We start from the raw sequence: 11,016 nt of genomic DNA on the forward strand, positions 1-11,016 counted from the left end.
GTTAGCAATACAGACATTGGTATCCTGAATAAACTAAAGCAAACAGAATGACCACTGTTTCTGTCTAACTCATCATAAAATTAAAAAAGAGACATTTTGAATTTGCCTAGTGTCCTATCAAAACTCTTCAAAATCATGAATATTACTATAACTAGCAATAAGGTAGTACAGTGTTTCTACACTTTAGCTACAGATGAACACTGGATATAGAGAAGTCAGTTCCAGGGACGTTGAAGTCCAGCAGGGGTGAGCCTTGAGCATTTTGTCAGCCTCAGGGTGATGCGTGAGTAAAGCAGAACTTCTGGCATTGCAGTTTTTTGATTTCTGTTCTAGAACTTCATTCATAGAAGGCTTTAAAGAATATATGCACCTATGATGAGTTAATTTGATATTTCTGGAGTTTACAAAATCTAACATAACAGATGACGTTTCTGAGAGACTACAGCAGGGACAGAGTATGAAAGATCATCCTGGTCTCTTTTATGCTGTTGCAAGTTTCTAAATTGCTTTCATTTGGGAAATCAGTCACATCTATTTCATCAATTAGACCAAGGAGTCAAGAGATAATTGCTCTGATATGCTCTGAAAAGCTGAGTGATATTTAGACAGGAAGTCTGAGGCCAATCAGAAGAATACCCAAAGGTATTTTAAAAAAACAAACCAGAAAGAGCTCTTGTGAATCTGAGGGAGGTGATAAGATGCCAGGGTTCACTAGCCTACTACACTGAAACTGGGACACCTAAGCCTACTGCCTCCATAAGTAAGGTGCCCTCCCAGGTTTGCAGGCCTACAGAGCTTTGTTTTTTCCTGGTAGCAATGTGAAGAAAGATTTGTTTCACTTCCTCACTGAGTAGGAGGGCAAGGAAAGTTCCTGCTGCTTTGCAGAGAGAATGGCACCTGTCATTCCACTCTGCAAGAGCTGGGCCTGTTGCATGAAGCTTGAGTCCATCTGAGCCTGGTGGAGCTGTAATCCATTATGCAGGGGACTGATGTCCCATCAGACACAACAGCGAGAGGAAAACAGTGCTTGCTCTTAAATTAACTCCTTAGGAAATTAAAGATCCAGCTACCAGAAACTCTATTCTAATGACATCCAAATAATCTCATAAACTCCAGAAAAATGTTCCTTGATTAATATAGTTGTTACCAGCTATGTAATTTTGTTGTATATTTATCATTTATTACACAAACTGTCATTAGTTACCATGATTTATAAAACTCCCATGGTAATTTTAGAAGTCTTCATTCTGAGGATGAGGCAGGACAGTGAAGTTACTACTGTTCCTACCACACAAACAAGGGGAATCACTGGAATCACTGACAAGTATTGATTCCTCTTGTCTGTCACCAGCAAAGACCTTCTGCTAGCAGCAGTTCCTGCCTAAGTAAGCAGGATTTCCACATCTACCACTGTCATATTTCCAAGCAATTCAAGCTAATTGTTTTAATAGCATGAAAACTCGCAAAGATCAAAACCAATCAGACTTCATGGCTTGGTTAGGATCTTAAATACCTGCAATGAGTAAAAATTGCATGCTTACTATGTCACTGTGTATATCACAAAATGCGTAAACATTTAGATTTTTTTTTAAAAAATCACACTTGGCAACAGGATGACTGAACTAATACTTGTGGCACATACTCTTTTAGCAAAATATTATTGTAGATGTTACAGAGCTTCTACCTGCTTTCTCATCTTAGTCTTAGCATCACTGATATATTATTTTTGGTATGCAATCTGTGGTTACATCGCTTCAAAATGACATGCCTTTCCCTGCCGTGACTCGGATTTGAACCGAGGTTGCTGCGGCCACAACGCAGAGTACTAACCACTATACGATCACGGCAAGCTATCAGAAAACTAAATTAAAGTGACATCTCTTTCCCCCGTGGTCTACAAAATTTTATACAAATGGTGCCACCTGCAGTTTACACCGAGTTTTAGCAGCCGCTGGCTCAAATTCTTACATGTTACTGTCCTCTCAAAAGTGCTTCCAGAATTACTTTTCCTTTCTCTTGCTAATCCATGCTTAGCAGGATTGCCTGAACACAGGCTCAGGAGAGTTATAATAACCCTTCTCCTGTCCCCCACATCTTTTCACAGGGAACATTTTTTTTCCTATTTTATCAGTGGTAAGGAAGGCAAAGTCATGACAGCAGAAAAGTCTGTCAGAATCACAGAATCACAGAATCACAGAATGTTGGGGATTGGAAGGGACCTCGAAAGATCATCTAGTCCAGTCCCCCTGCCGGAGCAGGAACCTAAATGACATCACACAGGAAGGCGTCCAGATGGGTCTTGAATGTCTCCAGAGAAGGAGACTCCACAACCTCCCTGGGCAGCCTGTTCCAGTGCTCTGTCACCCTCACTGTAAAGAAGTTTCTTCTCAAGTTTAAGCGGAACCTCCTGTGTTCCAGCTCACACCCATTGCCCCTTTTCCTACCACTGGGCATCATTGAGAAGAGCCTGGCTCCATCCTCCTGACATTGGCCCTTTATATATTTATAAACATTAATGAGGTCTCCCCTCAGTCTCCTCTTCTCCAAGCTGAAGAGACCCAGCTCTCTCAGCCTTTCCTCATAAGGGAGACGTTCCACTCCCTGAATCATCTTGGTGGCTCTGTGCTGGACTCTCTCCAGCAGTTCCCTGTCCTTCTTGAACTGTGGGGCCCAGAACTGGACACAATATTCCAGATGCAGCCTCACCAGGGCAGAGTAGAGGAGGAGGAGAGCATGCTGTAGAGTTAGATTTAGGCAAAAGAGCAAAATCGACTTAATTGAAAACTGTATTTGCTGAGTTAAACCATGTAAGATTCATTCTAATGTAAGTGCTTATATTGATGGGCATCCTCTTCCTTACCTCTGCAATTAGCACAGAACATAAAAACCAGCTTTTCAGAATTTCCATTACGTACCATGGAAGGAGGTGGTCAAATGCTATACATGAAATCTAAGGGGAGTGAGCACTTAGCTTCTATCAACTGAGACCATCCATTAGTGTTATACTGAAGCAGCTGCTGAGAAGCATCTGCCCGTTGTCAGATGTTTAAATGCAAAAAGAATGTAAACAACATTCAAATAGGCACAAAAGTAAAAAAAATCTTATTTCTCTCAAATAAGAGCTCTAACAGAAATCAAGCTGTACAATGTAAAGAAGGATTATCATGGGGAAAAACAATAACGTGGCAAGCTCTGGGGTGCTCAAGCCCTGCTCAGAAAAGGCAGCCTATTTTCCTCATGCTCACCCTCCCTGCATTTATATTCATTATTTAATTAGAAAACTTAACTGATTTGCAAACCTTGCCTGGCTGATAACTTTGGAGACCACAGCAACTGCCTTAGGGAAATGCATAGGTACCTCCTGCAAGCACAAGGAGGGGTCCTCCCTGCTGCTGGAGCTGCAGGAGGGAAGGAGAATCATAGAATTATAGAATCATAGAATGGTTAGAGTTGGAAGAGACCTCAAAGATCATCTAGTTCCAACCCCTCTGCTGTGGACAGGGTTACCAACCATTAGATCAGGCTGGCGTACAGTTCAGACTGCTCTACCTCACCCTGCAGCCTTGCTCAATGGCTTGGTGTGACCAAAATAGCATTTTGCTCAAGGGTCAGTGTACCCTTCCACAGGGCAGGAATGAGGGGTCAGTGCCCCCTTCCACAGGGCAGGATTGCTGCCGCTTCCCTGATCTCCAATCCTGCCAGGCACAGCCTAGTTGTGTGCTAAGGGACTGTGTTGCTGTCACAAGCTTGCAAGAAAGAAAACCAGGACCAGGAGTGGCAGACATCTGACGTAAAACTGATCCCTCAATTTAGGCTTGCTGCTGCCTCATAAAGCCATTACATTTAGCAGAAATTAAGCATAACTGCACACATAATTAACATCTAAAAAACCAAGGAGGTACTATGGCTGTCCCTATTCTTTCTCCAACTCTGTCTTTCATTTCTCATGCCACATCTGTCTGGAAAGCAGGCATCAGCAGAATAAGCTGCTGAATCTTCTGGAAAGGAAAAAGGACTGGAAAAATCAATCCCTTCTATCACAGCTTGTGCATTACAGTATGAATGTTTCCTGTAAACCTATCACATCTATGTTGCCAGCCGTAAGAAGTCACAGTATGGGTAGACCTTTTTCCCTTTCCCCCACCAGCCTTCAAGCCCTTTGAACTCTAAAGAAATCTCTGAAGATTTGGACAGTGAATGCCACTTCTGGGTGAATGCTTTGATGTGGTAAGTCCTATGATACTCCCCAGTACTCCAAAGACCTTGATTAAACAGGACAAAGAAACTGACCATCAGTATTTAACAGCCAGTATCAGGACAGTGTGTCAGGTGTTCTTCATTACTGCAATTTTTATTTTTTTTTAATATATTCATTGAAAAACATGGAAAATTGTGGTTCATAAAGAAGAGTGGTAGATAAGGGCTGAAGTGAGCTCAAAAGGTCTTAACAGTGAAAAGGACAGTACCATCACCTAGCTACCTGCATGTGAGCATGGGTGCATTTGGAAGATGGCATTGCTCAGCATCATGCACATGTGGGCAGGCCTGGAACTAAAATTATTCAGTAGTAACTTCTCTGAAGTTTCTTGGCATTGTAGACCTGTGGAAGTAGAGCTCTTAGAATATTTACTTAATTCCCATATTTAGGACCATGAATAACTTTTTAGAAAAAAAAAAAATTGGGTCTTGTTATTACTGATTACCTGTGCTTAAGTAACGATAACAACATCAGTTTTGCTTGAGTCCCTCAGAACATCCACACATCCCCTAATGACAAAAGCTGAGTAAATATTACAGACACAGGTTTCTGTCCACAGAATCCCCCTTCAGAGTAAAGAGATAAAGTTAAAACTACTTCAGGATTCCTTCAGGTGCTTTATAGCATCCTCAGGAGATGAAGGAAATTTTGAATGTGGTTTGTCTTACAAATCATCAATAAGATATTTGTAGCTGTGATGAGACAGGGTCCTTGCAAGCTCTGTAAGCTGTATTATTCTACTCTACAGTGTCACCTCCCATAGAAGTCATAGGGGTGCCTTAGTTTTTGCTAGATTCCCATCAAAAATTTTTGTGTGATTTTTTTCAGTCTAGATCTCAGAGAAACAAAAAAGCACTTATAGTTCCATCTTGTTGTACAGAGCTTAAAATGTCATCTAATACATTTTTTGCTAAATTGGAGTCACATGATGTACTGTTTGTATTTCAGACCTCTATACACATGAGAATAAAATACAGGTTATAATCAATCACATTCATAAACCTTCAGAGTTTAAGATCAGTCCACAAATCTTTGAGATGATGTAACAAGCAGTAACCACTGCGTAATGAATGATCATTTCATTAATTGTACTACACTGGTACTACTTTCCACCCTGTCTCTGTGTATCTTGCCATTGTTTGAAAATTTTTTAATAATATCTATTATTAAAATGTTATTATTTTTTCTTTTCTCCCCCCCCGCCCCCCCGAAAAAAGTTAGTGCACATAAGCATGCCTTGTGCAGCATTTGCACAGTCATGTGGTTCTCTGATGAGCCCAGCCTTGCTACCTTTACTTGGGCTCAGAAAACAACTGTCAAATTTTCACTCACATAACTGAGAAGGCATCTTAAGTATTTGCAGTTTCCTTTTTTTAAAAAAATAATTTTTTATTGTTTGTGGTTTTTGTCTAAAAATAATATTTCAAAACAATTACTTTTTCTGTTAAGATATCAGTTTTGGACATAACATTTCTCTTTTTCTCTGGTCAAAAGAAAAAAAGCAATGACAAGACACTCCTCCCACCCCCAAGTAACCAACAAATTCATGGACAGGTCTGGAAGAAGAAGGACTTGAACCAGATACAAATAGCATTTTTTTTTTCTCTCTCTAATTTCCCAAGGGGATTCTTTAATTATTAGAATATTAATTAACATACGGTAAATCTCTCCTAGTGTCTCTAATCTGAACTCTTCCCTTTATTGTTAGCATAAGCAAGTATTTAAAGGGACTAGCCTCCAGGCTATTCACCTGGGTTTTAGCTCAGTGCCCCCAGCATCATGCCATGGAGTTTATGATTTTTGCCTCTATAATGAATTAGCTGTGCAAGGGTAACACTTGGCAGAAAAGCCTGAGACAGGGATACTCTCTCTGCACTCATAGACAAGTAGCCCAAGACACTGCATAGGGAACAGGAGACCCTGATCAGGTCTCTCCTCTACCTACTTCTATTACATATCTAGATTTCTCAGCCTGTTTCTTGCCTGCCTTTACCAGAAAACATGTGTTTCTTCTAATCTTAATCTGTTTAACTTTGAGTGACAACCTTAATGTCCATGACTGTGAGAGTAACTTCATGCAGTTCAGACAACTATTCTGACAACATGATAGAGAAGACTTGGGTGCTAGGTCAAAGGCCAAAATTGGCTTAATACTCTTTTTAAACTACTTAGTTTAAACTGTCACCAGTTTGCAGCACAATCTTAAATAAGCATGTTTAAATGGTTATCACCATTTGTACAATAGGTGTTATAACAAGTTATACACTTGTTATAGCAAAACATTTTGGGATGTGCAATGAAAAAGTTTCTTTCAGTACTGTTTTTTACTATTAGAAACAGAAGTTTACTGGCATTTTCTGTTTGGTATTTTGCTCATGGACGTTTTCATGCAAGAAAGCCCATCACCGCACAAATGCACATGGATGATTTGTCTCAGTAAAAACAGACCAAAATTTATTACAGGATGACAAAATTTGGCTTCAGGCTTTTTGCTATTAAAAATATAAAGGATTAAGGAGTTTTTGATGCAGTAATAATAAGGACATTCAATGAAAGTTAGCATTCATAGGAGGCACAATCATCACCCAGATCAGAGAAGTTGCCTTGAAGAAATAATGCACAACTGGAGTTCTGAAGTTGTCTAGACAGCAATGCCCAACACCCTTGGAGGGGAAGGTGAATGCCATAGTATATCCACTTGTTAGTTTTCATTACAGAGTTAACTGACCCAATACTTACAGTTCCCATGGTCTCTGATTGTATTGTTAAAGAACAGGAAAGAAGGGGAGAGATAAAGTTACATTTCGATGTTGCAAACCATTCAGGCCAGCAACTGGAGGCCTTTTCTGCTCCTTCAGACTGGTACCATCATTTGCACAATCTAAAGTCCTGGTGTGACATACATAGACAATTCTGATTAGGCAGTATTTTACCATTACAAGGCATAGGTTTTTCTATTGATACACACATGCAGGGCATTCAAACAGTCTCTGCTGAAATGATTGCTGATTGCCTTTGGTTCAGTGTCATCACCACTCCATGCGGGCATATGGGATGTATAGACTGAGAGCCACCTGACTTCCCAAAGGCAGGGTGTGTTCCCCTTCTCTGACCTGCAAAGAACATTTCTGGTCCTCTGCATGAGCCTTGCAGAGCCCTCTGTATTGCATAGGTGAGTCACTACACTAATCCCCCACCTCCTGCTTGGCAGGGGCAGATTTTGCCAGGCCCCTAATCATCTTTGTGGCCTCCGCTGGACTCTCTCCAGAAGATCCCTGTCCCACTTGAACTGAGGAGCCCAGAACTGGACGCAGATGTGGCCTCACTATTCCAGATGTGGCCTCACCAGAGGACAGAATAGAGGGGAGAAGGAGAACCTCCCTTGACCTGCTGGCTACACTCTTTTAAATTTTTAATTCTTTTAAATTCTTTTCTAATTCACTTTGTGTTTCCTATTATTCTTTTAATTCAAATACATTTATGCTACACTGCTTTTCTTTTGCTCTGTGCACCTGCATAATCAGTCACAAATGAGTATCCAAATATCTAGTATTTTCCTGTAGCCAACATCACGTAACTTTTCCTCATGAACAAATTTGTCACTGTCCTAAGGATTTTGTTCTTCTTTTCTGTTGTTCTTTGCCTTTTCTGTAGCTTTAAAATTTCTTTCTGGCAGCCAGAGGGCTAGAATGAATGGATGAAGTGTTTCAGATGTTCTCCTGCCAGAACTCTCTATCTGCTTACAGGAACAGCAAAATCTCAAAGCAAGCATGGTCACATCTACAAACATGTATGTTTATATATAGATATTTACAGCACAAAGGGAGAAAATGACACAGCAAAAATCTTCAAAGTAACAAAATCTTATACCATCAGCATTACTTACATCCAGTCACAGAATCACAGAATCACAGAATGATGGGGATTGGAAGGGACCTCGAAATATCATCTAGTCCAATCCCCCTGCCGGAGCAGGAACCTAAACAAGATTACACAGGAAGGCGTCCAGGCGGGTCTTGAATGTCTCCAGAGAAGGAGACTCCACAACCTCCCTGGGCAGCCTGTTCCAGGGCTCTGGCACCCTCACTGTAAAGTAGTTTTTTCTCAAGTTTAAGCGGAACCTCCTGTGTTCCAGCTCACACCCATTGCTCCTTGTCCTATTGTTGGGCATCACTGAGAAGAGCACAGTTGTGTATTAGGTCTTACAACACAACTGTTGTGTCAATGAAGAGAAAATTGTAGTTGGCTGGCATTCACCCCACTTTGCACAAGCTTCAATCAGTGGAGCACTCAGGTCAGCATTCAAACAGAATAGATGCATCTCTACTCCCAAAGAGCAAACTTCCAAAGTCTATATAGTAAAGGTACCCTGTTATCCAATGCTTTAGGTGTGCAGTCCAAATGCACACTGGCATTTCATTCTGCCTGCTTGTGGTACAAGTGAACGTGTCATCTATTGTTCCTTTATTTTGTAATTTTGATCCTCTTACAAAATTCTCCATCTCACTGAGTATTCATGTAGATTGTATTTTTACAGCTGAAGATGCTTTTGGATGGGATGTTTTTCTGAAATGATTCTCGCTCTTTAAAACTTTTGCATACTATTCGAGTAAAAAATGGAAAAAGAATTGGATAATAAAAATGGCTTACCTGAAGTGGAGCATGAACTACTATTGATCTCTCCCTAATTTAGTTCCTGAACCTGTAAGGTCTCCTCAAAGGTGCAGAGCTAATTCCCTAGGAGTGGAGAAAAATTTCCCTGTGCCTCCAAAAATAGACTGAGGATATGAAAGGTCTCAGGGCATTACTGTCAAAAACCTGTTCTTCTAACTATAACCAGCATGTAAGCACGACTTCCCATTTAACATTCTGCTGCTAGTGAATTAGTTGAGGTATATCCAAGGGAAGGATTTTGTACGCATAATGTTCCTCATAATTGGTTTGTTTTGGGGTTTTTTTAACTGTAACACAGCAATACTCTTTCACCTAAAGCCAGGAAACTACTGTGTGTGTCCGAACTGTTGCAAACTACATTAGTGGGAGGATGACTGTTAGGCATTTTGGGGTTTTTTTTTCAGAACCATTCTCTCTCTTCAGATGAAGAAAAAAAGGAAGTAAGTTTTTAAAAGCCAGGATTTGCCAGTCCTTGCCACTATTCTGTGTTTTGACTTGTTCTTTGTGGTTGTTTCAGCTTTCTATATTGCAACATTTTTTATGCGCTCGCTGTTGCATGGTAGGCAAGTCAGCAGAAAACACCCTTTTGCAAAGAGGTAAACCACATCTCGCATTCAGCTCCGTGACTTGTAAACATCAAAGGACAACTGAAACTCTTTTACGAGGAGATAATAATAAGCAAGGCAGTCAAACTAACAAAACTGAGCTGGAGTCTGGTAACTTTGTAACATATTGTTAGAAGAAACATGTCTTGGTAGCAGTTTTCAGCTACACATTCATTAACAAAGCAGGTATTTGGTCAGTCTATGTTTATTGTGAGTGCTTTCTAGAATCACCAAAAAAAGCATTAAGGAGATAAAACATAAGCCTTGATGTACTCCTGTGAAAGCAGAACTGACACAGTTCATACCTCCCTGTCAGTCTGGGAGGTCATGCCTTTGGCTCTTAAATCCCAGGAGCTATTCCAGGCACAAGCTTCACAAGCTTTGAGATGCGCTGATCATTAAAGCTCTTATCTCTCCCCACCCCATCAAAGTAGGGTGATCATTATCCTTCATACACCTTTCTGGTGGAGCAATTTGCCCCAAGTTTCCACAAGTGGAAGGGACAGAGCCACAGGGTTATGCAGCTTCAGCTGTAAGCAATTGTACATCTTAGCTTGCCAGACTTCGAGGGCATCATCAGTGCTGAGGATCAGCACAGGGCTTGAGGATATATCCATCTCATAAATATTTTTGTTATTGTAAGCAGAACTGCTTTATATGTCTTTCACTGTGGGCCATAAGGAAATCTGTTTGTGCCTTTTGTGAGGGGGTTAGGATACAGTGGGCCACAGGACAGCACTGGAGTAAACTATCCTGCAATCTGTACCCGGGGATTTCCAGCCTAAATTTACAGGATCGGCTGGATTTTTGCTTGTAGCACCACACAATCCAGTTACCTGGACTGAAAGCAACACTGACTGTGTGTGAGTGAGTGCTGTTTGCAAGGCAAGGCAGAGCTGGGAGCAGCACCAAGGCAGACTGCAGCTCCAATCACATCATAAGAAAACTAACTGCTGGTTCTGCTATGAGATGCTGTGAAAGTGAAAATGATGATGTTGCAGCAAAAGAGAGGGAGCTCCAAAACTGAAAGCTGGCTAAGGAAGGAAGGACAAAGACTCATCAGGGGCAAATTCACACAAGTAAATAAGTTGTTAGAAATTAAAGCCTAAGTCAAGCAGAATTCTCACTCAAGAAACTGGAATGTAGTGGGAAGTTTTTTCAGGGAGAACAGAGAGAAGATGTCCTCACTTTACCCTTTGCTTAGATAATAGCTATCCTTTAGATTACAAACTCTTTATCATTCCTGCACATTGCCATAGGGGCATTAATCTTAAACTGACAGAGAACATGCATTTTTTAAAGTTATGAAACAAGCTAATTCCTAGGGTTCAATTTTTATTTATGAAAATCAGCTCCTGTTATTGTCAAGGAGTACAGAATAGTTGCCCTGATTCCTCTGCCTTTTCCATGTCTCACAAAATATGGATTCATGTGTTACTACTCACTCTTTAGTCTTCCCTCTTGCTATTACTCTCTCTT

The 11,016-nt window shown here is 40.7% G+C and overlaps 1 non-coding gene across 1 annotated transcript; it reads right to left on the minus strand.

Moving 5' to 3' along the window:
• Positions 1-1,775: 1,775 nt before the first annotated feature.
• On the minus strand, positions 1,776-1,847 carry TRNAH-GUG (transfer RNA histidin (anticodon GUG)). The gene has a single exon. It is a non-coding gene; the product is annotated as a tRNA-His (tRNA).
• Between the last annotated feature and the right edge of the window lie 9,169 nt (positions 1,848-11,016).

This window comes from Antrostomus carolinensis, unplaced genomic scaffold, assembly GCF_000700745.2.
Source record: "Antrostomus carolinensis isolate BGI_N321 unplaced genomic scaffold, ASM70074v2 scaffold9828, whole genome shotgun sequence".
NCBI classification, from domain to species: Eukaryota; Metazoa; Chordata; class Aves; order Caprimulgiformes; family Caprimulgidae; genus Antrostomus; species Antrostomus carolinensis.